The sequence below is a fragment of the Rhinoderma darwinii genome, chromosome 5 (assembly GCF_050947455.1).
Source record: "Rhinoderma darwinii isolate aRhiDar2 chromosome 5, aRhiDar2.hap1, whole genome shotgun sequence".
NCBI classification, from domain to species: domain Eukaryota; kingdom Metazoa; phylum Chordata; class Amphibia; order Anura; family Rhinodermatidae; genus Rhinoderma; species Rhinoderma darwinii.
Window position 1 is genome coordinate 285,588,709 of NC_134691.1, and position 27,846 is coordinate 285,616,554.

A 27,846-nucleotide genomic window follows, 5' to 3' on the forward strand; every position below is an offset into this window, starting at 1 on the left:
TAGGAAGGAGTGGTGTAGCTATGACCAGGATTGATAGAGGAACCATACATGTGTAGAGATGTAACCCCTAGGAATTGTTGCCTTGGAATGCTATGAATAACATATTAAAAAGATTATCTAGGTTGTGAATTTTTTTGTAAAGGCTGGAAATGAAATAAAAAAGCAATACTTACCTATCCTTGCCCCCAGCGATCCAGCGCTGACACTCCGGCGGCATGTGTCAGAGGGTTTAGTGGTGATGAATCGTATTTCTGGCATAATGCATGAAATATAGCACATGATCGCTGAGCTCTCTATTTGGCAGCAGCGGTCTGATGCTACGTGCATGTAAACAACCATCCGGAGTGCCACCATAGCATCAGCGCTGGTTCGCCAGTTACTAGAATAGCTAAGTACTGATTTTTTTGCTTATTTATTTCATTTCCAGTCCTTACAAAAATATTTTCACAACCCAGATAAACCCTTTAACTCCTTAACGACCGCCCACCGTCTTTTGACGGCAGGCGGTGCATGTCCTAAGTCTACAGCTATGTCTTTTGGCGTCGCTGTAGATTAGGCTGATGAGCGCTCCTGTGAGCACTCATCCTTTAAGCAGGAGCTGTAACTTACAGCTCCTGAATTTAGAGGAACCTGCTGAATACAGCTGGGGTTGGAAAACATTCGGACCCCAGCTGTTTAACCCTTTGATTGCCACGGTCCGTGATCGCGGCAAGATCAAAGGTAACTCCCCGCTTTGATCTAGTCATAGGAAACCCAGTAACGTGATCAAACATCGGGGAATCCCTCTGCAGTCAGCCCTGGGGACCTACAAAGGACCCAAGGGCTGTCTGTTCAGTAAGCCTTCTGTTAGGGAACACTATGTGCTGCCCTAACAGCAGCCTGTGTCATAGTGACATAGTGTGATGTATTAGCATACAGGAGTATGCGAATACATTATAAGTAAAAAGTAAAGTTATAAATAAAGTTATCCCTTAATGGGATTTAAAAAAAAGTAACCCAAAAAATTAAATAAATAAAAAAATAAAGTCCAAAAAAAGTCATTATTTTGCATAAAATATATTTTATTGCCCCTACACTAAATAAAAACAAAAAACCTACACATATTACTTATCTAAACGACCGTAATAACCCGAAGAATTCATCTAACGGGCTATTTATCGTGAAACGTGAACGGGATAAAAAATAAACAAGCAAAACGGTGCTGAGAATCGCTTTTTCTTATATTCACGCCGTAAAAATATATTTTTTCTATCCCCAAAAATACAATTTCTACAGCATAAAACGAGGCCTCATACAGCCACGTCAATGAAAAAAATACAAAAGTTATGGCTGCTGAAATGCAGAGAGGTAAAAACTGAAAAATATAGCTGGTCATTAAGACCTTTTCATGCCCGGTCATTAAGGTTAAATACACAGTGGCAAGAAACTTTAACTTGACATTTTAAATGGTTTTGAATGGCTCACGTTATCAGTTATCACGTTGCAGCAAGTTATCAGTTATCAGGTTGCAGCAAGTTATCAGAGTCAGGATAAGGATTGCTTCATCCATACATATCTCTTCAAACACAACCTGATTTACAGCCCTTATAGATCCCCTTTCTGTTTGCGGCCATACATTGGTTGATGTCTCATGGTTGGTGAGACATCAGCCTCAGCCTCCGCCAAACTTCTTTCTAAGGGTAAAGGAAGGCATTACCACATTACGAGCTTTATATTTTCATATTGTAATGTATATTTATGTGATATTGAATTCTTTTGATCATCAGAAGTAAGGCTTATCTTCACCTACACATTTATTAGTTCTAAAAATAGAGCGGCACATGGCCAGCATTAACCTGATTCCATTTCCAATATAACCGCCACATGAATAATATGGCAACCGTCACATACACTGGGAATAAAAATGCCTGAGGTCGTGCTACTGTGCTTGTGGGATGATAGCGCATGTTATTTCATTACAGGGAAATTTCATTATAAACTTGAGTTTCCCATTGTAGTTATAAGGGAGTCTTTCGTAATGTGTTCACGCCACTTCTTATCAACAAGGGACAGGGCAGGTGGGTTGTAGTGTGTATTCATCCCATCCACCAGCAGCACTTCCAACCCTGCGGTAAATTTTTATTTATTCTTTTTATTCATTTGGTTAATCGCTCATTCACACGTTCCAATAGAGGATCCGTATTAATTGGAAAAATGGTTAATTCTTTAACTAGTGACGGGACAAATACTGATGAAAAATGGACAACTAATAACAAAATACGGAACAAGATAAATACAATACAAAAACAAAAATGGAACGAATTGTAAAGAAAAAATAAATAAAAGATCCGTATTGCGTATTTGTATTTTTGATTTGTATTTTCATATGCAAGTTTGAAGCAGCCCGAAGGAGAGGCTGGGGAGTCTTTATTTAGTTTTTATTTTTTTATTTTTTTAAATCAGTCATTTCTTTATATGTTAGAATATCTGCTCTTTCTTTCCGATATGGGCCGTAAAACCGAGCGCCTGTCAACGAGTCAGCTCCTTGATTGGTGCTCATTTGATCCTTTCACAAGGAGCGATGATTGGTTATGGATTGGGACGAGCGATCGTCCCCATAATATTTCCATCATGTCGGCAGCACATCTCCATGTTTACACAGGAAGATGTGCTGCCGACAACATTAATATTTAATGCTGCAAAAACGAGCAGATCAGCCGATGAACGTTCGCTCAGGGCAATGATCGGGAAAGAGCGGTCCTATGAATTCTCGTTTACCCGATCATTGGCCCATGTAAAAGGGCCTTTACTCTGGCAATGTTAATGCTCTCGGTAATGTAATTAAGACTACCGAATCATTGTGAGCCACTGGAGTACATTTTTTTTCTTCATTAGATAAGTAATCTCCCACAGGGAAGATTTAACACTAGATACGTTATCTCTTGTTAAGTACAGTAAGTAAGTAATTGGTATAGTGCACGCTAAGCATACCCAAATGCGGAGAGATAGAGCATAGAAACATCTTGTGATTGCATTTACATCTGACATAGTGGGATTTGTAATCTCAGCAAATCACTGACAATTTATCATTCTTAGCAATCGGCCCTATGAACAATTATGCCATTGTTGAGGTAGTAAAAATAAAAAATGATGAACTGAAAGCAGCGATGTTCTGTTTAATAATGCCTTTTAATTAACTCTAAATAAATAATTGAACGGAGCGTCACTTTCACACAGCCCGCAATATATGCAAAGAGTCTGAGCATTGAGACAGAGAGAACAATATACACGACACATGTGGGAGATTTGCCAAATGGGATTCTGCAAGAGCACACAGAGGTCATATGGTAAATGAGCATCATCACAAACTGATTTCTCCATAAGAAACACCACACTGGGAGAAAAAATTAGAAATTGTCAAGAAGTAGGTCAGAGCGCCCGTTTATCTCCTCCAGACATTATGTGTACCTTTTTATGTCATTTTATGGCTTAGAGCATATCCACAATGAAATGTTATTACGCTTATGGATGTTAGCAAATGCCTAACGGTTGTCAAAATATTTCAGTGTATTTCAGCTACATGAGTGCTCCTCTGTAACACGCAAGTGTGCATCTCCGTCTGAAAGGCTTACGATTTTTTAGGAACATCACACATGGAGGGAAGTTCAGCAGGGTTTTATTAAAGATGGCTAATTTTAAGGGGTCGTCTCACTAAGACGAGCCTTTTCTAAAGGAACGCAGTTCAGGCTTCTCTAGCCCCCAGCAATAACAGTTGATCGTCATGGGTTAGAGAAGTCGTGACTGTGCCTGCCCAATCATGGAAATGTAACATTGTATTTGCGGCAATTTAAATGAATGACTGTCTATTTAATGTATGGACGCGCCAGGTCCACCAGAACAGTAGCCACTCTTACTGCTCTCCATTCTGGTTCATAGGTCGGGTTCCTCAGTGGGAGACCACCCTCTATCGCATCTACATACCCCAATAGGACAGGGGTTGTCTTTGAGACAACCCCTTTAAAACAACCCCTTTAAAGCCCGATATAGGACCATCAGCACAATCACCTCCTCCTTTCCTAATTTTAAGGGGTTGTCTCACTAAGACGAGCCTTTTTCGAAAGGAACGCATTTCTGTGGGTCTGATGCGAAAAGCCCTGTTAATCTGCTGTTGACGGCGGGGAAAGCTGTACGCAGTCACACCTTCAGTAGTACTACTCAACGCTCATGGTCAGGACAGATCCACTAAAGAGGGAGCTGCTCTTTCAAGCAGCTCCTCACTCTTGCTAATAGAGGGGGTTTCGAGCTGGCCCTAATAGGGAAAGTGATTGTCCATATGATAACTCTCAAAAATGGATTTGATTCTATAATGGCACCACAATTGGGCTAGCTTCAATCATTCAATTTTAAATGTGATTTTCCTGTATGCCGCTTCTAGGTTGCAGACTCAAGGCTAACAAGTGACAAGGTCAATGGAGGCCCTTTTGATACTCCTGTAGTTCTTGTCAATCTAATACTCCCATACTGAAGTGTGGAATTACTCTAGGGACTTATATGTGGAATATAGCAGAACACAAGGTTATGCTCTTGGATAATGTTACTTGATCACATAAGAAATTTTTAGCACTAGAAATGAGCGAATCGTATCTATCATCTCATTTTCACCTGAATCACAAATTTGCCAGTTTATTAAATACAATGAGAGAATCAAAAGTGAATCTCAAACCTAAGAAATACATTATTATACTTGGCGAACTGCAAACTGATTTGTAAAACAGTGAAAATCGAATCAGCCAAATAATTTGCTCATGTTTGTTTAGCAGTTTTAACATCAACTAATGTTCCCTGTTTTGTTTTGGTTTTTTTTTGGAAAGGAAGGAGTTACAAGTTGTTTCTTGTCCATCTTGAGATTCATTCACAGCCGGATGATTTTTTCTTTTTGCAAATTCAAATTTTAACATTGTTATATCCAATTTTCTCAATTGAAGAAGAAACTGTGATAGTCACTTCACTATATCTTACTTCGAACAATATGCAAAAGAAGAACATTGCATGTTCAAGAGTATCTTGAGCACAATAATTGAGTAAAAAAGATGAGCAAGGAAGAGTGAATAAAGGATGGGGTGCCGTTTCTTGTGCCCTGTTCTAATTCTCCCTATTGATTGCGAGGCTTGTGATTGAAGAGCAGGGGGGGAGGGAATGTGGTAGATCCCGTCTTATGCACATAAGGGCCTGTTATTGTAAGTTTCTGGAATTTATTTGGTTAAATCGAAAAACGAAACCTGGGATTTTTTTATTGTAAAGAATGAATGCTTGGTGATTTCCAGTTAAGGAAAAAGCTGTATTAGAGGAGTTTGGGTACTCTACAGACACTTAGGATTTGGGGTTATACTAGTTTATGTGCCTTTTGTGGTTGACATCTTCAGACATGTCCATATTCTATATCAGAAGATGATTTTAGATGGACTACGCCTTTAAAGACAGGTTAAAATATCAGTACCCAGCAGGATGCAGACAAAGCCATAATGCTATGTGAGGGAGGACGTACAAGTGCAAAATACTGAATCACTAACCAGCCTACCATTCATGAGGGATGGGGGGGGTAGCTGCTTAGTTTTATCATTGCACACAGATAAGACTTCTATAAGGTGGCATTCACAAGGTTACGTGTAGTGCATCATGCTATCTTACAGCCTATTAGTCACGCCTATACTAATAGATCAGACAACCTGCCCAGCACCTTCTAACTGTGCCATACAAAGTACTGACACCCCATTCTTCCCCATCATTACAAGGCCAGGCTGCATCATTCAAAAATAATAAAGGATTTAGTTAATATTTTGGCCAAAATACGCTTGTTTGCTTCCTGCGTCAAGGGTTCCAAGGCCTCATGCACATGACCGTAGCCATGTGCACGGCTGTGATTTCGGGTCGGCTGGGGGCGGAGTGTCACCCACGTGCACATGGCCGCGGCCATTATTTCCTATAAGCCTGGCCGTAATAAAACATGTCCGTTCTTTCTGCGGTCCGGGCTCCTGGGCCATGCACAGACCGTGGAAACCGTGGTCGCGTGCATGGCCCCATAGGAATGAATGGGGCCACAATTCTCCCGTGGATTTTCGGGGGAATTGCGGCCGCAAAAGCACGTTCGTGTGCATGGGGCCTCATTGTCTTTCAGGCCCTATACTAACATTAAAACAAATCACAGAAAACGAGATCAAAATTAGGCTATGTTTACATCACGTTATGTGAACAGATTCAAAGCATGGCAAATGTGGCCATGGGCGCACATTTACTCGATGGATACCATAAAAGCATCCTTTTGGCCTCTGTTGGGGTGGGGTATGCTTTGGAAAGTGCAGCAGACTGTGCTTTCCTATAAAGTGGACCACCACAAAAAAATTGTGTGTTTTTTTTACATAATGGCTAATGTCGGATGTATGACACTGTATAGCTGTACACTGGCATACGTTGGAGGTATACGTCGGGGAATACTCCCGAGGTATACCTCTGACCTTTAGCCCCATCGTGATGTGATATTCAAATCGGTAAGATTTACTGAAGAAAATTTCACGGCAAAACCAACCCAAATTGTGTTTTTTGTTGTGCAGATTTTCAAGTGGATTTACCCTGTTATTCCCGTAGCAACCCGTCCCTGCTCCCCCAACTGGTCTCTGTGCTTAGAGGCCTCCTGTGATCACATTCTGTCAGATGAGACCACTGCAACCAATCACAGGGGACGAAACACAGGAGGCCGGCCTCACAGAGACCAGCCGGGGAACAGGGCGCATCATTTGTTAAAATCTCATGCACTTTGTTGCTACTGTAATACGCTGCCAATTTTCCGCCCGCGTATCCAGATGGAAAATCCGCAGCAATTCAGCTACATGTTTACGTAGCTTTTTTTGTGCGTGGCACAAATGGAGATTTAATTTGGTACCAAATCTTTTACGTTATTTGTGATGTTCCAGCATTTTCTGTATGTACACTACCGTTCAAAAGTTTGGGGTCACCCAGAGAATTTTGTGTTTTCCATGAAAACTCACACTTATATTTATCAAATGAGTTGCAAAATGACTAGAAAATATAGTCAAGACATTGACAAGGTTAGAAATAATGATTTTTATTTCAAATAATAATTTTCTCCTTCAAACTTTGCTTTCGTCAAAGAATGCTCCATTTGCAGCAATTACAGCATTGCAGACCTTTGGCATTCTAGCTGTTAATTTGCTGAGGTAATCGGGAGAAATTTCACCCCATGCTTCCAGAAGCCCCTCCCACAAGTTGGATTGGCTTGATGGGCACTTCTTGCGTACCATACGGTCAAGCTGCTCCCACATCAGCTCTATGGGGTTGAGATCTGGTGACTGCGCTGGCCACTCCATTACAGATAGAATACCAGCTGCCTGCTTCTTCTCTAAATAGTTCTTGCATAATTTGGAGGTGTGCTTTGGGTCATTGTCCTGTTGTAGGATGAAATTGGCTCGAAACAAGCGCTGTCCACAGGGTATGGCATGGCGTTGCAAAATGGAGTGATAGCCTTCCATATTCAAAATCCCTTTTACCTTGTACAAATCTCCCACTTTACCAGCACCAAAGCAACCCTAGACCATCACATTACCTCCACCATGCTTGACAGATGGCGTCAGGCACGCTTCCAGTATCTTTTCAGTTGTTCTGCGTCACACAAATGTTCTTCTGTGTGATCCAAACACCTCAAACTTCGATTCATCTGTCCATAACACTTTTTTCCAATCTTCCTCTGTCCAATGTCTGTGTGCTTTTGCCCATATTAATCTTTTCCTTTTATTAGCCAGTCTCAGATATGGCTTTTTCTTTGCCACTCTGCCCTGAAGGCCAGCATCCTGGAGTCGCCTCTTCACTGTAGACGTTGACACTGGCGTTTTGCGGGTACTATTTAATGAAGCTGCCAGTTGAGGACCTGTTAGGCGTCTATTTCTCAAACTAGAGACTGTAATGTACTTGTCTTGTTGCTCAGTTGTGCAGCGGGGCCTCCCACTTCTCTTTCTACTCTGGTTAGAGCCTGTTTGTGCTGTCCTCTGAAGGGAGTAGTACACACCGTTGTAGGAAATCTTCAGTTTCTTGGCAATTTCTCGCATGGAATAGCCTTCATTTCTAAGAACAAGAATAGACTGTCGAGTTTCACATGAAAGCTCTCTTTTTCTAGCCATTTTGAGCGTTTAATCGAACCCACAAATGTAATGCTCCAGATTCTCAACTAGCTCAAAGGAAGGTCAGTTTTATAGCTCCTCTAAACAGCAAAACTGTTTACAGCGGTGCTAACATAATTGCACAAGGGTTTTCAAGTGTTTTCTAATCATCCATTAGCCTTCTAACACAGTTAGCAAACACAATGTACCATTAGAACACTGGAGTGATGGTTGCTGGAAATGGTCCTCTATACACCTATGTAGATATTGCATTAAAAACCAGACGTTGGCAGCTAGAATAGTCATTTAGCACATTAACAATGTATAGGGTGTATTTCTTATTAATTTAATATTATCTTCATTGAAAAAAACGGTGCTTTTCTTGCAAAAATAAGGAAATTTCTAAGTGACCCTAAACTTTTGAACGGTAGTGTAGATCACAGATAATAGTGATCTAATAACTGCTTGCCATTAGAACACTATAGAACACTATTAGCATTTAACTGCATGCAGAAAATCCTGGGAGGACACAGATAATGTCTTCACAGCATGTCCCTCTCTCCCATGTGTCAGTTAGAGGCTGTGACGTCATCAGAATATACTGATTGTGGTCGTCTAGGGGTTAACTTGCCCTTGTATCATTAAGTATGGCCTTTTCCAGTTATATATTGTTATGTTGATTACATTTATGGGATTTGTACTCTTTAAATACACTAGACATATAATGTAACAACCAATCAGAGTGCAGTTTTCATTGTATAATTTGCATCGGGGAGATGTACTTTTCTGTTTGATTACTGTGGGTCACTAGACTACTTTTTTCTTTGACAGTTTTGATAGATGAGGCCTTATATACCCAGTGAATTTCTGCTGTGAAATTCAGGCAAGATCTATTTTCTGTAAGCCACAGTGGTCAATATAGTAGTAAATAAGTGTAATCATTGTATAATGAAAAGGCATGTAGCTCGCTAATGTACTTATTGTTACAATTCGTCACCATTTTTTCAGTGGATTGTTTGAGGCTAGTACAGTCTAAGGCCTAGTTCACACTGAGTTTTTTTTGTCAGGCAGAAACAATCGGCCTCAAAATTCCTTCAGGATTTTTGAGGCAGATATTAAAATACAAGTGATATTTAAAGCTTTTTTTTTACATGTTTTTGAGGTTTTTTTGTTGAATTGTTTTAAGACTTTTTGAATCAAATGCAAAAACCTCCCCAAACGAACACTGTGGTGGTGTAAGTTTTTTTTCTGCATTTTCACCCAAATAAATATCAATTAAACACTAATGTATACCATAACATCTACATAAAGTACAACTCGTACTTTATGGCCTGATACACCTACGTCAAACTAAAAATAAAGAAGTTATTTCTGCAGGAATGCAAAAGGGGAAAAATAAATTATTCTTATCCTCAAATCCCAAATTGGCCTGGTCCTTAAAGGCTATGTACACTATAGAATACACTTTTTTTCTTCTAATAAATCAATGTTTTATTTGATTTTGAAGAAGTTTTAAATTGTTTATTTTTAATAAAATTTACTTTTTGAGATACAGCTTCTATGTATCCTGTATACATACAAGCTGTGTCCTGCCGTCAAAGCTGAATCTGTCAGGTCTGTCAGGTCAGTCGGCTAAGGTGAACAATGGTCCCGCGTGTCTCTGACACGCAGGATCCAGCTGTTATCGATCACAACTAAGTTCATGAGCTGTCAGTCCAGCTGACCTGAAAACGCCCCAAAAAATGGCTAAAAATACGGAGTCTGAAAGCCTCCAAACATCTGCCCATTGATTTTAATGGGAAAAACAGCGGTTCGTTCTGATGGGGCGTTTTGTTACGTGGCCGTTTCAAATAATGCATGTCACTTCTTGAACCGTTTTTCATTCGGTCTGTTGAAAAACAGCTCCAAAAACGTCCGTAAAAAAACGCAGCAAAAACGCCTGATGCATAAAAATAGGATGAATATCAGAGGCTGTTTTCCCTTGAAAACAGCTCCGTATTTTCCAGACGTTTTTTGTTTGCCGTGTGAACATACCCGAACGGGTTTTTCTGCTTTAGGCAACATATACTTGTTAGAAGGGTTACTTGACAATAAGCCTCCGTCCCCCCTCCCCCCGCATCACCACAGACAAAGCTATGCATCACACAGTGCCTGTTCAAACCCATGGGTTGTCTGTGTAATGCAGGACAGGACAGGTCCTCCAAAGCAGGAGACACTCTTTGTAAACGCTCCCCACTCTGACCAATAGATGAGGATCATGAACAGAGGACCCCCGTCTATTAACTCAGAATTCCACTATAGGGTATTTGGAAAAAGAGGGTTTTTCTTTTTTCCAGAAACCGTTCCACTCTTGTTCATGGGCTGTGTCTGCAGCTTATCTCATTCAAGCTAATGTTGGTGTCATGATCAGTAGAAGAATCACAACAGAAATGCTACTTTATAACATTAATGCCATCTTTTTATCTACATAAGCATTTATTTGTGGCATGAGGGATTGATCGATGATAATATTGTGGATTATGCAGACTCTAGGCACCACCAGGCATTTTGAACACCTGGCTAGGCAAGTATTCCAAAATGAAATGCGTGTTATTCAAATTAGCAAAAATGTAGCTGACTGGGTGAACATGAATGCGTTCTTTTCCTTTGAAAGGGACCATAGGGGTTTTCACAGAATTACAGAAGAACAGGAGTCGCTTTAATAACGTTCAAAGGGAAACGGCCTTAGACATGGGTCTGCACCTGTGCTCAAATCAGTTATGCGCGGTCAGGCGCTTTATTAGGAATACTGTAGGTGCACGCAAATATATAAGCCTGTATGATGAACTGTAAAATGAGGCAAGTTTTACCAGGGGCATAGCTAAAAAGTGGCAGTGGCACTCGAATCCTAGTGCCTGAGGTGGCCCAAAGGCCATTGGCCACAAGAGAAATATGAGTGGCCCTCTTACAGATTTAGCATTGGGGCGCAGGAGCTTCAATTTCTATCTCTGAATGTTACCGATTGTAAACAAGCTCCATTTTACCCAGTTCTAGCTTTATCATGATGAGTGATTCTGCTGCAACGACAATACTTGGGAAATGTCTCAAGTCATATGGCTATACGTATGCTTTAGTAATATACAAAAATAATCCGAGTCCTCAACATCACCACCATTATTATCAACAGCAGGACACCTTGGGCATGCCGTCAACTAACAGCATGAGATTCATTGTGACCGGCATGTCATCGGGAGATTCCATCAGGAAGCTATTTGTAGATAATGACAGTTCTGAATATTGTGATAGGAGATACTTTACATTACTTTAAAATGTGTTCTTATCATTTAAATTGCAGTCAATAAAAGTAACGATCTTAGGGTTTAATGACTACAGTTGTCATGTCAGGTTGCATGAATAGTTTAGCAAGTGGATCATTTAAAAGCTGTGATGCTCCCTGAAATCGAAACGTAAGAGTATGGATCTCATTGCCGATGAGTGGTTACAACTAAGGACAGACATTGGATTCAGATAAACATTGAACAAGGTTCTTGAAATGTGTCTAATCTTCAAATGATTCTCAACAACATAATAAACAACAGAGCTAGTAATTTGGAGATCTGTCAGTTTATGTGCAAATTTGAGGCCCAGTCCGTTCTCCTGACATGCCTGTTTTAGTAAATACTAAAATAAAAATTCTAACGAACCTTTACTTAGAAATCCGTTTTGTTCTGTTCCTCTGTTATTCCTCCTAGATATGTATGAATAAATGGAAAACTGGGTGTTAACATTCCCTTTGTCAATAGGCCTGCACAGTCTGAAGCTGTCAGCACTAATTGGACTGTGTAGGGAAACGCCCCATTGACAAGGGGAATAGAAAAACCCAGCTGTCAATTTATTTATACATTTCCAGCAGGAATAATAGAGGAATAGAACAATACAGCAAATACTAAAAAAATGATACTCCAGAATTATTTAATGGGAAATACAAAAGTTCACAAAAACAGATGTCAGAAGTGCTGACGGATCCTATTTAAAGAGTAACTGCACTTTCTGCAAACTTTTGATTTGTCATAGAGACTTATCAAAAGTTTGGATCGGTAGTGGTCCGGTTGCTGAGACCCCACCATTGCTGAAATGAAGGTGAAGAAGTGCTCAACTGAATGCCCTGCACCTTTGGCTGTGATCTGTACTCCTTGCTAGCTTATGTTCACACGGGCTATTTTCAGACATTTTTCGAGCCGTAAACGTCCCGAAAAACTGATCAAAAATCGGAAGCAGAACGCCTACAAACATCTGCCCATTGATTTCAAAGGGAAATACGGCGTTCTGTTCCAACGGGGCATTTTTTTACTCTCCGTTTTCAAAAAACGTTGCGTAAAAAGACGCCCCCCCCCCCTGTAAAAAGAAGTGCATGTTACCTCTTGAGCCGTTTTTGGAGCCGATTTTCATTGACTCAATAGAAAAACAGCTCCAAAAATGGCCGTAAAATATGCAGCAAAAAACGCGAGTTTGATTAAAAAATGGCTAAAAATCAGGAGCTATTTTGCCTTGAAAAGAGCTCGGTATTTTCAGCCGTATTTTGTTAACCATGTGAACATAGCCTCAGGCTAGAGACGGCTCACATAGAATGTCTATGTTTGGTCTCTATTGTTACAGTAAGGGCTCATGCACAACACTGTTGTTTTCTACGTGTCCTATTATTTTTTGCGGATAGCATACTGAACCATTCATTTTATGGGGCCATGCACACATCCGTTTTTTGGCCATGTTTGCGGTCCGCCTCACCCATTCTAGTGTATGGGTACTGCAAAAAATGGACAGCATACGTAAGCCACTAGGATACGTGTTTTGCGATCCACAGAATGGAAACGGTTCGAGTGCATAATGCTTTAGTGTCAGATTAGGAATACCATAGGCCGGGTGAGAAAGAGTAAGTCCATCTACTCCTCAGGGTTGCCAACCTTTTCATCAATTTTTTTTTCTGGACAACAGCAGAAAATCAAGGACAGTCCAAAATTTTTATGGACACGTGCCCCGCCCATTTATATAGGCCATTTCACTTGACCTAATACCCTTAGTGCGAGCGCGGCAGTGTTTATCAGTCCCTAAAATTAATTAAGACAGACCCCAGGAATAAAGGGTTATTTCCATCTCAGACATTTATGGCATATCAAGAGGATATGCCATAAATGTCTGATAGTTGCGGGTCACAGCTCTAGGACCCTGGTGTATCACCCCAGTGGGTGTCCCCCAACCCCGTCCTGCCGCATCCATGTGGGAAATCAATAGAGAGGTGAATGGGAATTACGCAAACAGCTGAGCTAGCTTGCTCAGCTGTTTCCGGAATTCCTGTCCACCTCTCCATTGATTGACTCACCAGACGGGATTCGGTCAGGGGACCCCCATTCCAGTGATAGATGCAAGTCCCAGCTCTGGGACCCTACAGCTTTCAGACATTTATGGCACATAAATGTAAAAAATTTCTTAGATGTGAATACCCCTTTAATTAATTTTGACATTGATCACTTAAATTGGGGCTACTTGTAATAGGGACAAAACAACACAGCTAATGTCAGTTACTTGTGTCAGTGGCATCTATGATCTGTGACATCAGAGCTGTGATTTTTACTATACGTGGGATTTTAGACAGCGACAGTACAAACAATAATGTAACAGGCCAAATAATGGCTGCAGGAAGGGGGATAGTAGCAGCCAGAGACACTAAGACACCACTCACCCGCAGAAGAAAGCTGAGGGCCGGGTGAATAACATCCTGGTTGGCGGTTGTGGCGCGGGATATCTCCTGTTCTAAAAGAACCTGCACCCAGTGGTAATGGGCGGCCGTGTCGCGGGACATTGACCACAACCTTCTGGCTGCTGCCTGAGCACATAGTAAATAGTTGCGGCCACAGCATACCTCGTCATCACTCTGAGACAGCAGGCGGGCCTGGGCTGGCGGTGGGAAGAATACAAGGAGTGAAATCCCCACCCTTTTTCTCGTTCTGTTGCGTAGCTCCGCGCTTCGTGTCCCTCCCCCGCACACTGCCTCAGAGCTCCATCATTTGCACTACATGCGCAATTTAATTTACACATCAATGTCTTTAGGTAGATCCAATGAGCGGGGTGTAGAAATAATGCACATGTTATAAAACAGAAATATATTTTACTGATGACCTGAAATAAGGTAAGAAAACAGGTGTTGCAGATGGAGGGTCACATAAACCCTGGTTAGATTATTTTATATATTTCTACTGTCATTGACGGAAATTTCCCAGTCGTCTGCAAATTTCATCTCTTCAATGTTTTATTATTCCCAGCTGTTTTGTAAGTATTATGTATGGATTCTCTCAGCTTGCAGTTTTATTTCTGTTTATCTATTTCTTATTTTTCTCTTTACATCCTGGGTATTGCTCATTTCGAGATACAATGCATCAGCAAAGTAGTTTGTATTCCTCAGGGTCTATTTAGGAGCAATAGACAAATGGGATCCGCTCTTACAGACAGGTTGTGCAGAAATAACAGGTCATTTTCCAATGCAATATTGGTGGCAAATGACTCATTAAAGTCGCGCCTTATTACAGTAGTGTAATGAATCAGCCTTTCCATCAGACCTTTTGTGCTCTCAGTTCACATATTAACTTTCATTTTTATAATAATGGGTGCAGAGTGGCCCTTCTGACTCCAAATCATCAAAAGAGAATAATTCTGGTTATCGCTGTAGTCCCGAACACCGCATAAAGCAAGATGACATTGGACATCTGCTGTGCCCCAAGTACTTACATGAACAACATACTTGTATTGGTTTCCCTTCAATGATGTCACTCTATATAAAAATGTAGCAGAGCTTTAGAATTTTACGACGCTGCATCATTAATGCATAATAGTTGTTCACTTAATGGATTAGGTTTACCTTCATTTTTACGCAAAATTGCAGCTATCACATTGAGTTGAACTAAACTCAGCTCTGCTACTAATGTATCAGTCCTTTCAAGCAGAAAATATAAAGTGCCAAATGACAAATTCAGCTTTCCTACATATGTATTATAGCTAAAGTTTTGTTTTGCATAACAGGGGAGATTTAATCCAACGGAATTGCGTAAAAAATTTTTTTTAAAAAGTGGTGAATATTGCATCTAGAAAATGTGTACATGTCAAGAAAAATGTGTAAAATGCTTATTAATGGTGTGTCCCATTTTCTTTACGCAAAATGCTCTTGTAAAGTACACCACACAAGAGGTGGCATAAGAAACTGAAAAGTGTCTAACATGTCTAGTTAGTTGCGCCAAATTTATCATACAGCATTCACCATTTTTTTAGGGGTTACCTGTAGGATTGATTGGGAGTCATCATAACATACCTCCCAATTTTCAAAGTTCGGAAAGAGGGACAACTTATCTGACACGCAAAGCATGGTACTGTGGGGGCACTACTAGGGCATGATACTGTGCCCCCACACAGTATCATGCCCCAGTATTTCCCCCACACATATAATTCCCCAGTAGTGCCCCCACACAGTATCATGCCTTCATAGTGCCCCCCACACAGTATCATGCCACCATACTGCCCCTTACACAGTATACTTCCTTCCTAGTCCCCCCAGACAGTATCATGCCCCTATAGTGCCTCTACACGGTATCATGCCCTTAGCCCTTATAGTGCTCCCACACAATATCATGACCCATAGTGCCTCTTAATACACAGAATAATGCCCCACCACACTGTTTAATGCCCCCATAGTGCCCCCACACAGTATAATGCCCCTATAGGTCCCCCCCCACACACACACACAGTATAATGCCCCATAGTTCCTCCCAACACAGTTTAACGCCCCCATAGTTCGACCACACAGTATAAGCCTCCATGTTGCCCAACACACAGTATAATTCCCCATAGTGCCTCCCAACACACAGTTTAATGCACACACACAGTATAATGTCCCACAATGCCAGCCACACAGTATAATGCCCCATAGTCCCTCCCAACACACAGTATAATGTCCCCATACTGCACCCACACAGTAAAATGCCCCTATAGTCCCTCCCAACACACAGTATAATGTCCCCATACTGCTCACACACAGTAAAATGCCCCCATAGTGCCTCCCAACTCACAGTATGATGCTTCATAGGGCCCCCCCACAGTATAATTCCTTAATAGGGTGCCTGCACTGTATAAAACTCCTATAGTGCCCGTACATAGTATAATATCCCCACAGTGCCTCCCAATACACAGTATAATGCCCCATAGTGCCTTCTAGCACATAGTATAATTCCCCAATAGAGACTCCCAGCACATAGTATAATGCCCCCATAGAGACTCCCAGCACATAGTATAAGGCCCCCATAGTTCTTCCCTACACACAGTATAAGGCCCACATAGTGCCTCCTAAACATAATTAAATAACTACCCATCTAGCCCTATTCCCACCAAAAAATGGTGGAGATCCCTTTGCAGGTCTCCTCAGCGTCTATGGTTCGGCGCAGGTAGGTGTGATGACATCACTGCAATGCGCCTGTCTGTGTCAAACCACTGACATAGTGGAGGCGTCATATAGTTACCAGCACTGTACTAGTGATGGACCAGCACTGATGACTTCGATCCTTGGCTCGGCACTGTGTCCAGCGGCGCCTACGCCATCAGCTCTGGTTCATCGGAGGATAGTGGAGGGCTCTGGGGGTGTGTCTCAAACTTCCAAAGAAGCTCTCGATAGGGAAGTCTATGACTGTGGAGGCCATCTTAGAGAGGAGAAAACAGGGGGCCAGAAAACAGGACCAAAGGCCGGGTCATTCGGGAGTGGGGAAGCAGGTTAGTTGACTATACATTTCCAATGTATAGTAAAAAATGTTTTGGTCTGGAGCTTCGTTGCATGTTAATGGGATTCACATAAGAAGTTGACAAAATAAAGTCCCTTTCTCTGACATCACTTCCTGCTCGGCATTTATTGAGTAACGCTTCACCACAAAGACTTCCTGCACTGCAGCTATTGGCTTAAAATGCAACCCTGCTCTGCCCGCACCCTGCATACACTCCACACATAATAATATTAATACTGAGAGCTCTCTTCTCTCTTTCAGGTTATTCCCCCTGATTTTTTGTGATCCAAATGCAGGTGAAAGCAGTTATCCAATTAACATGGAGCAGAGAGCTCTTCGTATTACAGTGTTATGTGCAAAGTCAATGCAGGGGGGAAGGCAGAGCAGAGAGTCTGGGAGGTGTAACTTCAACCAATCGCTGCAAAGAAGGAAGTGATGTCAGAGAAGGGGGCATCGTTTGGCAACTTCTCCTATACTGCCTAGTAACATGCAGCCATTATTTTTTTCCCATGGTGGTAAGGACCTATAGAGTACAGAATACCTTGCAAACTTGCTTGTGGGGACCATAGTGAAATAATTCACTTCCATGTTAAATTACCTAGTAGGCACAATTAACTGATTATAAAAATTTGCCTGGGGTTTTACTTTAAATTATTGTCTTAACTTGGAAATGTCCTCAATTCATGTTTGTCCTTGAAGATAAACTAGTTGTGGACTGGAATAACTAATGCAGATCACACTGTGCATTAACCGGGCCACAGTTATTTGCTAAAAACCATTACAATTTGTAATAACAATGAAATAAAACAGACGTTTGGATCATTGCCGATGCTCATGGTAATGATTTCTCTGCGGTGTTATGCGAGTTCATTATATAGAGCTCTACTTATAATATCTTACACCTTTCAAACACAATAATCCTCCTCACAAGATAAAACCGTGAGCCTGTCAGCTTCCCAGCTAATTAATTGTGCCAGGGGCATGTCGACATTAAAGTCTGGAAATGTGTGCGCTATACTTTGTTGTGTATTTTACTAGCTTTTATGTTTTGCCCGTTCTTCTGTCCCAAGGTACTTTGTTATTTATTCTGCATAAATAAATCTTTTATTGACACATCTAAAGATTCATGATTGCTCATAGTTCATAGGAGCCCTGCCAGCAGACTAGCCAAAATCACCATCCAAATGATTTTCCTTTTCTGTCCTTCTGTGCTCTGGGCTAGATAACATGGCTGCTTTATCACAATATTAAAATGAAAAGCAATGTGGGAAAAAAGGGACATACTTTCTGGTGAATTTGAAGGAAAAAAAATTGACCACTTTTCTTGCCCAAATTTAATATTTCTGCCCAAACTTATAGCACTATGCAAATATCTATATGTGAAGATACACATCTGTATTGGTGGATAAATGGTTTTGAGTGAGTATGGTGTTCAATATACATAGTTATCTAATGGCTATCTGCCTGCAGTAAGTTGGCACACCTAAATTGTTAAATGTGCTTTCTTTACTACATAAGCATAATAGAATACTCATGTTAAGGTGTACATACTTATCATGGGGTTCAGACATACCACATTTACAATTTTTTATATATATATATATATATATATATATATATATATATATATATATATATATATACACACACACACACACATACACACACATACACACACACTGATCAGCCATAACATTAAAACCACTGACAGGGGAAATAAATAACAGTGATTATCTGGTTACAATGGCGCCTGAAAAGGGGTGGCATATATTAGGCAGCAAGTGAACAGTCAGTTCTTGCAATTGATGTATTTTAACCAGGAAAAATGGCCAAGCTTAAGAATGTTAGCAACTTTGGGAGTGTGTCCGATATGCAGTGATTAAGTACATACCAAAAGTGGTCCAAGGAAGGATAACCAGTGACAGGGTCATGGGCACTCACGGTTCATTGTTACGTGTGGGTAGAGAAGGCTAGCCTGATGTAGCACTAATGTAGCACGAATTTCTGAAAAGTTAATGCCGGCAATGATAGAAATGTGTCAGTACACACAGTTCATTGCCACTTGCTACATACGTGGCTGCGTAGCTGCAGACCTGTTAGAGTGCCCGACACGTAATCATCAGAACTGGACAATGGAGCAATGGAAGAACGTGGCCTGTTATTATTTCTTATGTGTTCTTTTTTTTCAAACCACCATTTGCAATGTGACCATTGGAGGATGTGTGATTGTCTGGGGCAGTAGAATTTTTTTTATTTTTATAAATGATCCTCTCAATATGGCAGGGTGCGTTTGGGCCGCTTACCTGGGTAAGAGATTGCACCGGGATGCACTATGGGAAAAAGGCAAGCCGGCGGAGGCAGTGGGATGCTCTGGGAAATGTTCTGCTGGGAACCTTAGACCTGTTCAAAATTTTTATAACTGTAAAGGATCTGCCAGGCACTGCGGGGTTAACTCCCAGAACTTATCAGTCAGCACCTGAGAATACATCCCTGAGACTGACTCCTGCTTCCACCATTCAGGCTGGCAGGCTTAGGAGTGGGAGAGCCTATCGTAACCTGGCCAGACTCAGCTAGCTCCCGCCCTCGGTCTATTTAAGCCTGCACTTCCTGTCCCTCGGTGCTTGTTATTGCTTTGGTTTCCTTCCTTGTGGTTCCTGGCCCAGCTACAGCTCCTGCTATTTTTGATCCTGCTCCATACCGACCCTGGCTTACCGACTACTCTTCTGCTTTTCGTTTTGTACCTCGCACACTCCTGGCTTGACTCGGCTCGTTCACCACTCTGGTTGCTCACGGTGTTGCCGTGGGCAACGGCCCCTTTTCCTTGCTTGTGTTCCTTGTATGTTTGTCGTGTTTGTCGTGCACTTACTGAGCGCAGGGACCGCCGCCCAGTTGTACCCCGTCGCCTAGGGCGGGTCGTTGCAAGTAGGCAGGGACAGAGTGGCGGGTAGATTAGGGCTCACTTGTCCGTCTCCTTACCCCCTGCCGTTACATAATAACAAGCCCATACCTAGTCTACCCCTGGTCCCTGACACCACTATGGATCCCCGTGAGACCCTGGCTCAGCAAATGCAGGGACTCTCCCTACAGGTCCAGGCCCTGGCTCAGAGGGTCAACCAGCCTGATGCTACCCTGGTAGTTCCCCGCACCGCACCTCTTGAACCCCACCTCAAGTTGCCCGACCGGTTCTCAGGGGACCGGAGGACTTTTCTCTCCTTTCGGGAGAGTTGTAGGCTTTACTTTCGTTTAAAGCCTCATTCCTCAGGTTCTGAGAGCCAGCGGGTGGGTATAATTATGTCCCGGCTCCAGGAAGGGCCCCAAGAGTGGGCCTTCTCCTTGGCTCCTGACGCCCCTGAACTTTCCTCCGTTGATTGTTTCTTTTCTGCTCTCGGACTTATTTATGACGAGACTGACAGGACTGCCTTTGCCGAGAGTCAGCTGGTGACCTTAAGTCAGGGTAAGAGACCTGTTGAGGAGTATTGCTCTGACTTTCGGAAGTGGTGCGTAGCTTCTCGGTGGAATGACCCTGCCTTAAGGTGCCAGTTTAGGTTGGGTCTGTCGAATGCCCTGAAAGACCTGCTAGTTAGCTATCCCTCTTGTGACTCCCTAGACCAGGTTATGGCTTTAGCGATACGACTTGACCGACGTCTCAGGGAACGACAACGTGAACGTTTATGTGTTTTCTCCTCCGACTCCCCCATGATGCCTCCCGAAGCTCCGTTGCTTCGTTCCTCCCCGAAAGATTCAGAGATACCTATGCAACTCGGGGCCTCCGTGTCCCCCCAACAACGTAGAGAATTCCGCAGGAAGAATGGTCTCTGCTTCTACTGTGGGGACGACAAGCATCAAGTGAACAACTGTCCTAAGCGTAAGGTTGCAGCCAGAGAACTTCCGCGTCTAAGTGATCATCGGGGAGGTCACTTGGGCGCACAGGTATTTCCCGTAAATATGAAACGTACTAAGATCTTGCTTCCCTTTCAGGTCTCTTTTGGTGGTAGGTCTGCTACCGGCAGTGCTTTTGTGGATTCAGGGTCCTCTACTAATATCATGTCTGTGGAATTTGCTATGTCCCTTGCTATGCCTCTTATTGATTTGCCTAAACCTGTCCCGGTAGTGGGTATCGACGCCACTCCTCTTGCTAATGGTTATTTTACACAGCATACCCCTGTTTTTGAACTCCTTGTTGGCTCCATGCATTTGGAGCAATGCTCTGTACTGTTGATGCAGGGATTATCGTACGATTTGGTGCTAGGTCTTCCCTGGTTGCAGTTGCATAATCCTACGTTTGACTGGAATACTGGGGAGCTAACCAAATGGGGTAATGAATGTTGTACGTCATGTTTTTCTGTTAATTCTATTTCTCCCCCTAAGGAGGCGAATACGCTACCCGAGTTTGTTCAGGACTTCGCTGATGTTTTCTCTAGGGAGGCCTCCGAAGTGTTACCTCCTCATAGAGAATACGATTGCGCTATCGAATTGGTACCAGGAGCTAAGCTTCCTAAGGGTAGGATATTTAATCTTTCTTGTCCCGAACGTGAAGCTATGAGAGTGTATATCCAGGAATCCCTGGCCAAGGGTTACATTCGTCCCTCTTCTTCTCCGGTAGGTGCTGGCTTCTTCTTCGTGGGGAAGAAGGATGGTGGTCTTAGGCCATGCATTGACTACCGTAGCCTGAATAAGGTCACGGTAAGGAACCAGTATCCCCTTCCTTTGATTCCTGATCTCTTTAATCAGGTTCAGGGGGCCCAATGGTTTTCTAAATTGGATCTACGGGGGGCGTATAACCTTATTCGCATCAAAGAGGGGGATGAGTGGAAGACTGCGTTTAACACGCCCGAAGGCCATTTCGAATACCTCGTCATGCCCTTTGGGTTGTGTAATGCCCCTGCGGTCTTCCAGAATTTCATAAATGAGATTTTGAGAAATTACCTGGGGATTTTTCTGGTAGTGTACCTTGATGACATACTGGTGTTTTCCAAGGACTGGTCCTCCCACGTGGAGCATGTCAGGAAGGTGCTCCAGGTCCTTCGGGAAAATAAACTGTTTGCCAAAACCGAAAAATGTGTGTTTGGGGTACAGGAGATTCCATTTTTGGGTCAAATCCTCACTCCTCATGAATTCCGCATGGACCCCGCCAAGGTTCAGGCTGTGGCGGAATGGGTCCAACCTGCCTCCCTGAAGGCGTTACAGTGTTTTTTGGGATTTGCTAATTATTACAGGAGATTTATTGCTAACTTCTCGGTCATCGCTAAGCCCCTTACGGACCTCACTCGCAAAGGTGCTGATCTCCTCCACTGGCCTCCTGAGGCTGTCCAGGCTTTTGAGGTCCTTAAGAAGTGCTTTGTCTCGGCCCCGGTGCTGGTTCAGCCCAACCAAATGGAGCCATTTATCGTGGAAGTTGACGCATCTGAGGTGGGAGTGGGGGCTGTCTTGTCCCAGGGTACCAGGTCCCTCACCCATCTCCGCCCCTGTGCCTACTTCTCCAGGAAGTTTTCGCCAACTGAAAGTAACTATGATATTGGCAACCGCGAACTCTTAGCCATTAAATGGGCATTTGAAGAGTGGCGCCACTTCCTGGAGGGGGCTAGGCACCAGGTAACGGTCCTTACCGACCACAAGAATCTGGTGTTCCTAGAATCTGCCCGGAGGCTAAACCCGAGACAAGCTCGATGGGCGTTATTTTTTACCAGATTCAATTTTTTGGTTACCTATAGGGCTGGGTCTAAAAATATTAAGGCTGATGCACTGTCGCGTAGCTTCATGGCCAGCCCTCCTTCGGAGGAAGATCCTGCTTGTATTTTGCCTCCAGGTATAATCATTTCCTCGATCGATTCTGATTTAGTCTCTGAAATTGCTGCTGATCAAGGTGCAGCTCCCGGGAACCTTCCTGAGAACAAGCTGTTTGTTCCCCTGCAATTCCGGCTAAGGGTACTTAGGGAAAATCATGACTCCGCTCTATCTGGCCATCCAGGCATCCTGGGTACCAAACACCTCATTACCAGAAATTATTGGTGGCCTGGGTTGCCTAAAGACGTTAAGGCCTACGTCGCCGCTTGTGAGGTTTGTGCTAGGTCCAAGACTCCCAGGTCCCGACCAGCGGGCTTACTGCGTTCGTTGCCCATTCCCCAGAGACCTTGGACACATATCTCCATGGATTTTATCACCGATTTGCCTCCATCCCAAGGCAAGTCGGTGGTGTGGGTGGTGGTGGACCGCTTCAGTAAGATGTGCCACTTTGTGCCCCTCAAGAAACTACCCAACGCCAAAACGTTGGCTACCTTGTTTGTCAAACACATCCTGCGTCTCCATGGGGTCCCTGTCAATATTGTTTCGGACAGAGGGGTACAATTTGTTTCATTGTTTTGGAGAGCCTTCTGTATGAAGTTGGGGATTGATCTGTCCTTCTCCTCTGCCTTCCATCCTGAAACCAATGGCCAAACGGAGAGGACTAATCAGTCCCTAGAACAATACTTAAGGTGTTTTGTCTCTGACTGTCAATTTGATTGGGTCTCTTTCATTCCCCTCGCCGAATTTTCCCTTAATAACCGGGTCAGTAACTCGTCTGGGGTCTCTCCTTTTTTTTGTAATTTTGGGTTTAATCCACGGTTCTCCTCCGTTTCACCTGGTAGTTCCAACAATCCTGAGGTAGAGGTCGTTCATCGGGAACTGTGCACAGTCTGGGCCCAGGTTCAGAAAAACCTAGAGGTGTCCCAGAGCGTACAAAAAACTCAGGCTGATAAAAAACGTTCTGCTAACCCCCTGTTTATGGTCGGGGATCTGGTGTGGTTGTCATCTAGGAACTTGCGTCTCAAGGTTCCGTCCAAGAAGTTTGCTCCCCGGTTTATTGGGCCGTATAAGGTCATTGAGGTCCTCAATCCTGTCTCCTTCCGGCTGGAGTTACCCCCGTCTTTTCGGATACACGACGTGTTTCATGCCTCCCTCCTCAAACGCTGCTCCCCGTCCTTGGCTCCCTCGAGGAGACCTCCTGTTCCCATCCTCACCCCGGAGGGGGTGGAATTCGAGGTGGCCAGGATTGTGGACAGCAAGATGGTCCAAGGCTCCCTCCAGTACCTGGTCCATTGGAGAGGATACGGGCCCGAGGAGAGGACTTGGGTACCCGCCCGGGATGTTCACGCTGGGGTATTGGTCAGGAGGTTCCACCTGCGTTTCCCCAGTAAGCCAGGTCCACTTAGAAAGGGTCCGGTGGCCCCTCATAAAAGGGGGGGTACTGTAAAGGATCTGCCAGGCACTGCGGGGTTAACTCCCAGAACTTATCAGTCAGCACCTGAGAATACATCCCTGAGACTGACTCCTGCTTCCACCATTCAGGCTGGCAGGCTTAGGAGTGGGAGAGCCTATCGTAACCTGGCCAGACTCAGCTAGCTCCCGCCCTCGGTCTATTTAAGCCTGCACTTCCTGTCCCTCGGTGCTTGTTATTGCTTTGGTTTCCTTCCTTGTGGTTCCTGGCCCAGCTACAGCTCCTGCTATTTTTGATCCTGCTCCATACCGACCCTGGCTTACCGACTACTCTTCTGCTTTTCGTTTTGTACCTCGCACACTCCTGGCTTGACTCGGCTCGTTCACCACTCTGGTTGCTCACGGTGTTGCCGTGGGCAACGGCCCCTTTTCCTTGCTTGTGTTCCTTGTATGTTTGTCGTGTTTGTCGTGCACTTACTGAGCGCAGGGACCGCCGCCCAGTTGTACCCCGTCGCCTAGGGCGGGTCGTTGCAAGTAGGCAGGGACAGAGTGGCGGGTAGATTAGGGCTCACTTGTCCGTCTCCTTACCCCCTGCCGTTACAATAACGCTTATCTATTTTCTTACTGAGCCTTAACTGGTTGCCGACACAGGATGAGAATACTCGTCCTGAGCGGCGGGTACTTGGCGCATCAGGACGAGTATTGTCATCCTGTGTGACAGCGATGATGAGCGGGGTAACGGCTGTAATACACAGCCGCAGCCACGCTCTATCGGCGGAGAGAAGAGGTTTTAAAGTTGATCGCAGCATTCAAAGCTAAAGTGAGAAAGGGATCTCCCCTCTGATCGCATCATAGGAAATCCCTGTGATGCGATCAATGGCTGTACCTGGTATGGGCGCCCAGGGTCCATTGAAGGCCCCCAGGGCAGTCTGACCATATTTCCTGTTGTTAGGGAAAACTGAGGTATGTCATAACAACTGCCTGTGTACTATCAAAATCAAAATGAAAAATCCCTCTATGGGATTAAAAAAAAAAAAAGGTAAATTAACAAAACAAAAAAGTTTTGTTATATAAAAAGAAAATAGTAAAAAAAATTACACAGAAATACTATTTTTTTTTACAATAAATAAACTTTTCAAAATTTAAGTTCCAAAACATGAAATAACATACGTATATTTGGTATCGCCATGTCCGTAACAACCTGTACAATAAATGTATAACATTATTTATGAAGATCGGTGTATGGTGTAAAAAAAAATAAAGAAAACTTCAGCGGATCTGCTTTTTTTTCTACATTTTTGCCACAATAAAAATTTATAGAAATTAAACGATAATATAAATGTACCAAAAAATGGTACCTACATAAAGTACAACTCATCCTGCAAAACACAAAGTCTCATACAGCTACGTTGGACAAAAAATGAAAAAGTTATGAGCGCCAGGATGCAAAGAGGGAAATATAAAAAAAATTGTTCAGTCCTCAAGGCCAAAATTGTCCGTGTCCTTAAGTTAAAGAGATACAAAAATGTTGTGCTCACTTATTTTACGTGAATAGTTCCATATGAGCAGAGTCATCCATTGTTATGCGGATATGGCTGAATAAATTGCAGCATCGAGCTGCTCCAGATCTGAAGGACATGTTCTGTCTTGTCTGCATTGCTAGCTTTAAATTTTAACATTAACAAAATGTTCATGTTCGAAACTATTTTTTTTATTTTAAAATGTCATTTGAAAAGTGACCATGGTTGCATGTGTGATTTGCAGGCACAGTAGAATTTTTTATTTTTTATAAATCCTTTGTGTTTACACGGTGATCAGCAAGCACAGGTGAAAAAGGTAGAGATTGGCAGAATAAATTAGTTGGGTTATGCTGCCATCAACAACATGACTTTTATACCTGGTATTTCTTCGTAGCTTTTCTTGGATACAAAAATAATACCTCAAGAAAGCTACATAATTAACACTTGCAGATTCTCACAGGGGCTTCCGCTTTTGGGATCTGAAGGTTAGATTGCTTATGTAAATGTTAAATGTAATTATTGTAAGAAGAACTCTGGGGATACGTATGAGTAGTAATTGATCTAGCTGTTTCACTGGTACAAGATTTTTATAACAGTATTCTTCAGACATGTTTTGAATCCACAACCGGGTATTATACAACTCCTCTCATGAGAGACCCCAACACTGTAAACCCTTCAATACTTTCATGCTTCATCTAGCCAATCTGATTCACATCTCTCATCCAACATTCCACGTGTTGTCCACACCCCTACCCTCAACCGTTTCTCATGCAATATTTTCAATGTTGCCTTAAATAACTACAGTCGTGGACAGCCTCGCTATAGTCTAAGTGGCATCAAGAACTAGTAGGCTGGGCCACAAACCTCTGCGGTCTATGCTTATGGGCCATGAATTTGAAACAAGTTTTTTGCCACAAAGAACGCCCAAAACATATTATTGACCATCTTTTGTTTTTCTTACTGAGATATTGCATTTACCGGAAGTTCAGCTATATTGGTTGTCGTCTTTGAATTACAGTCTCTGAATTGTCACTTCGTTGCTGCTTGAACATGCTGACAAAATTACAGCTAATTTTAAGGTGGCAACCAATATGGCTGTACTTTTCTGTTAATGCAATTTATTCATTTTTGGTGAAAATCCTATTTGACTGTATCAGCCATTGCCTGAAATAGTTGACTCCCCACTCTTAGTTCACCTTTTCTTCCCTCTAATACTGTTGAATAATTTGTTTAAAAAGTCAATAGAAAATAAATAATTAAATCACAACGGATGTGATGTTTCAATCCCCACCTAATATTGAAGACCTAGGATACGCGTCTCACAAAAAGTGTCAGTGTTGCCCACATCAACCAGACTCCAGGTTTCTTTTATTTATGGTGCAGGGTTTATCTGACTAGTTGCAACAGGCAACAGAATTTTTTTGTTAGGGCAGTTGTTATGGATGAGGGTCAATGTGTCACTAGTCGTGTCCTTTTGCATTGGTATATTTTCTATCACTCCCCTTCCGAGAATGCATATATTTCCTGAATTCATATGATTTTTGGTTTGGTCCAAGAGCTTTCCTGTATTAAGAGAATACTCTAGACTTTCAAGTTTAAGAAATGGATTATTGGAATAATAATAAAATATCAGTCCCTACTGTTTACAGCTAAATCGCTCAGATTATGGGTATCCCAAAACAAGCTGATTGTGAGAGACTTTGCTACTGGAGGTCCCCATAGACTACGGTGAGGAATGGAGCATTAAAGAGTACTGAACATCCACCAATTTTAATAGGTGCTCTACAGTCCTCACCATGTACTTGGGTGTTGATTCGTGTGAGGGGTTACCAAGGAATTTTCTTATAGATAAAAAACATATTTTTACAACTTTATGTTAAATCATTGGTAGAACTGCATTGAAAATAAACACATGGCAGAATTTTCCTTTGACTTCTTTTTAGTAATAGGAATTTAAGTAAGCATTAGCTCCCCTAATATACTTTCAAAACACCAATGATTAGGTTGCTGCCCATAATTTCTCTGTAGCGGTAATCTAACCCAAGTGGTCATTAGAGCCCCAGGTAGAGCCCCAAGCATATCTCTAGTTAATCTACAGTGTATGAAGTTGCCTGTAGCATAATGAATAGAAAATTATTCTTACATTTAATGTGAAGACTCAGCAGGACATAAAGGCATCTAACCTGCACTGCA

General features: G+C 42.7%; 1 protein-coding gene across 1 annotated transcript in view; it reads left to right on the forward strand.

Moving 5' to 3' along the window:
• Positions 1 to 27,846, forward strand: part of RFTN1 (raftlin, lipid raft linker 1) — a 310,755-nt gene that overhangs the window by 125,776 nt on the left and 157,133 nt on the right. The window lies entirely within an intron of this gene.